Source organism: Schistosoma mansoni, chromosome 6 (genome assembly GCF_000237925.1).
Source record: "Schistosoma mansoni strain Puerto Rico chromosome 6, complete genome".
In the NCBI taxonomy this organism is placed as follows: domain Eukaryota; kingdom Metazoa; phylum Platyhelminthes; class Trematoda; order Strigeidida; family Schistosomatidae; genus Schistosoma; species Schistosoma mansoni.
The window spans coordinates 4094061-4098444 of record NC_031500.1 but is presented as its reverse complement, the minus strand read 5'-3'; positions in this window follow the sequence as shown (position 1 = coordinate 4098444).

The following is a 4384-nucleotide window of genomic DNA, read 5'->3' as shown; positions in this document are numbered from 1 at the left end:
CTGATAGCCACTAGCTTGTGCAATGTGGTGAAGTTTAGATTCACTTGGTATTGTTTACTCATATCTTCTCATTTAGGACTGAAATTGATCATTCTCTTATTGGCCATATGTGCATTTTGTGCAGATTGTCTTGATATTGCCTTAGGTCACAAGCTATATCAGGACTCAGTAGCTAAGTGGATAACGTAATGGCGTTTAAAGCGAACGGTACTGGGTTCGAGTCCCAGAGTGAACATCAACTCTGCGGGCACATCCAGCTGAGGAGTCTCAAATAGGACGAAACGCGCATACTGGATTTCACTGCTAGCCACTATCTATCTTTTCTTATAAAGCTTTTGACTTGAGGCAATATCGAGACTATCCGTACAGTATGTACATATGCCAATAAGAGACCTATCAATTGTAGTCCTAAATAACAATGGGAAGATATAAGTAAACAACACTAAGTGAACTAATATTTTCTCAAGTTGTAAACTTGACTAATCATTGTTTCAAGTTTTGTTTTTTTAAATAATTAATATGAGAACTAAAACGAATCTTCTGGTGCATAATTTCAGTTTGACAAAATACACTTTCTAATATTCATCTCTTCTAAGATATAAATTAGGTTTCATCACAATTGATTAATCACTTGGCGGTGATCAATGTCCTGCCCGTCAAGTCCTTCTTAGTGCTAATCGAATACTATGGATAAAGTTCCAATGTGGTCACTAGTCTAGGTGGCTAGACTAGATTAGATAGCGGCCCGGATAGCTCAGTGGTAACGTCTCTGACTGTGAAGCTAAGTAACTCGGGATCGAATCCGTCAGAGAGCGCCAGGTTAGTCGAGATTACAGGTATGCCTTGCTAACAAGTGCCAAGTAGCACGAAACCCTGGCCCAAGATTTCCTGTTGACCACCTCCAACCACTATCTTATTAGATTTCTTTCTTTTTTCAGTGAACTCTATACAGACTGAAATGTTACATATCACCAACTTTTTCTTTACAAATAACTCCAATTTAGTCTCATAGAATCGATATAATCCTTTTATCTTTTTCGATAACATACCCAAGTCAGTCAGCTATAACGCAGGACCAGACAGACATATGCCTCGGTCCATGTTGCTATACAACATACCCAAATGGTCATTTGCAAAAATCATAAAACGAATGTATATAGTTAGACAATTCTTTTTGTTTATATTTATTTCTACGTGTTCTTAATTAACTAATCTACATTGATGAACTCAGTAAAGATTCATGAATCTAAAAGAAAAAGATAAATATGAAACAAAATCATAAATTACAAATGTTTATTATAATCATAATAAATATGTTTATTACTTTAAAAAAAGAATAAGGGTAATTTTCAGTACTCATGTGATGTGGGTTACTTATATCCATATAAGTAGTATATGGTGATGGTCAGGCATTGAATGTATTTCACTAGAAGATTGATAAGGGAAGAATCGTAACGGAACACAATTGGTATGAAAATGCATGAACAATAATAACTTGGAAACGATGGACTCATATTTGCAGAAGGAACAGTCAAGATTGAGACAATTGATTGATAGTTCGCAAATTAACTGTTTACTATATGATTGTCAGATTTTTTAGTGGGATAGCCTGTAATGTCCGTGTTGAACACATTCGATTGTCCCCACAAGAACACATTCTTGTTCACTGCACTCACAGGTTATGTTGGGTGTATTAGCGAGTTTTGGTTGTTATATGCTTTTTGAACTGAGAGATATGTTTTGTGAGTATTAGAATTTGAGTATGGTATTAATTGAAATGCAACTGAATGGTTAATAACTATGAAGTACTTTAAACTTTTTAAATGTCAACATGATGGTGTACAGTCACTTGTAACTATCCTTCTTTTTGGCTGTTGGATATCTGCAAAGGTTTTCACGTTGGATGTACTATGTGTAGAAATTAGCTGAAATTCTTGGTTCATGATATACTACCTATTAATTATAAACCACCAATTTACACATTACTATTTTATATAATCACTATTACTTGGAAAAATTTGAAGACATATCACTTTGTTAAAGTGGCATTTGCTCTACGGAATGTGATGAGATGTTATCGAACAGTTTATTCAGCGTTACCTTTTCTACAAATTATTCAACTTCAGTGTTCATGGGCGATTTCTGTAACTGGAATTATATGATTCCGAATAGAATAGAATAGAAACAATATATCAGTTTATTACCAAATGATAATAGACTGAATGAAAAATATTTCCAGCTCAGAAACAGAGAAAAATATTTCAAGAATATCTGAATTCTGTATAGTACAACGTTGAAAACATTAGAAATCCGTTGCGGCTACCTTGACGTGGTGGTCGAGCTTGTCTATCGTTATGAACCAATAGAGCTATACTGACTGTAACAATCATTTCTCAAGGTCCTACAATGCCAGAAAGGTCGTTTGAAGAGCGGTAAGACTAAAAGCAGCAAACCCAAGGTCCGAAGGTGAAGTCGTACTGTTGACTGTACAGAGCTGTGACGGCAGTAAGGTGTTACCTTCAGACAACCAGATGACTTCGATGCTGCCTCCCCACAAACAGGAGTGAGGTTAGAGAAGATTGACCCTAAAAATGCACACCTCGCCTTATCCCACGGGTATCCGTCTCCGGCGGTAAGGTCCTTTGAAGAACGGAGCTAACACAAAAACTACCCACAAAAAGGTCGTGTGTGACCGACCTCAAGCAGTTGTACCTTGGGCACTGCGGTCACGCTCTCAGGTCACTAAGACCACCTATACTCTGATTTCTTTTTCAGGTACCTCTAGAAGAACCTTTCCACGGTGTGGGCATCCGGGAAATGATAACTGCCCTCATACTTCTAACAACACTCAAGATCACTTGAAAATTTACAGTATGATGAATTAACTACTTTCAAAATGAACTCACAATGTATTCGTATCGCTTCTCACTAGTTAGAATCAAATCATCAATAAAATATCATATATTTGCTATTTATGTTGTTAAACCAAATATTAATCATGTTAAACACATTTTCTTCATTATAAAAACAACAGACTAAAGTCGGCCTAGTGGTCTATCGGTTAAGTGCTCTGGTGCGAGACTGGTAGGTCCTGGGTTGCAGTCTCGCGAGGCGAGGTCGTGGATGCGCACTGCTGAGGAGTCTCACAATAGGACGAAACGGTCGTTCAGTGCTTCCAAGTTTTCCCTGGTGGTCTAGCTTCAATTGACTCACGCTTTCAACTATGAAAAGACTAAAGTCTATCAAGAGTTCAAAATTCCATTGGAATATTTTATATAGGCTGGGGATAAACTCTATGTTGTCAAGTCGTTTGAGTGTATCGTAGTCAGTAAATACAGTTGTGCTTTGGTTTATTTAGTCACTTGATTGTAGATATTTTGTATTGAATCCTATTATGAAATAATTAGAGATATCACTTTTGTTATGTTGTAATTTTTCTTCCATCATGATTAAATGCGCTTCATTTAACATGTCTGTAGCATGATGGAGTAGTACATTCATTTTAGAATCCTTTACATTTTTCATGTAAGGCAACAAAAACACAGAGAAGGAAACACGCCCTCCATCAAGGAGTAAGATAGTGTAAATAATAATTCCCACTTCATTTTGGCTGGTTGTCAAGTGCAAGGTTGAAATTGCGACCGACAATAGGGTTTGTCCTCATCCCTTACTTAGCATGAAAACAATAAACATGATATACTAATGGTACCGTCATCATAAGTAAATTTTAAACAATGTCGAAATTGGCATAAACTCTGATACTTCTGACTGCTATTCATTGCCCTCACCAGACTGAGGAAATGTTCGATCACCTAATACAACTTAGATTTATGAAGTTGATATATCTATATAAGAATGGTGAATGATTCAAACCATGCAGTTGATTATTATCGTACATTTAACAATTGTATATAGCATGATGAACGAATTGTAATTGGAATAGATCAAGTTTCCGGTGTTAGGTTAAGGATATATCCACAAGGTATATTGAATTCCGAAGAATCTGTTTCAGTCTATTAGCTTTTCTTCCTTCCTCACTTCAATACATTGTACATATATCATAAGTAGACCCATAAGCTATCATACACAAGTAGTGATAAGTTAATAGAAAGTGAGGATTAGAATTAACAAATTGTATCATCTTGATCAAATACATAATTTTCATAGTTGCAACCGTGAGTCAATTGAAGCTAGACCACTAAGGAAAACCTGGAAGCACTGGACGGCCGTTTTGTCCTATTGTGGGACTCCTCCACAAAACTCCTTCTGGTAAAAATACATAATTATTACTAATATTCCATAATGAATATATGAAAATCAAATCAAACTGAAATTTCATCAAATCATATATTCAGTCTTACTTCCATCACGCATTCTAACTGCT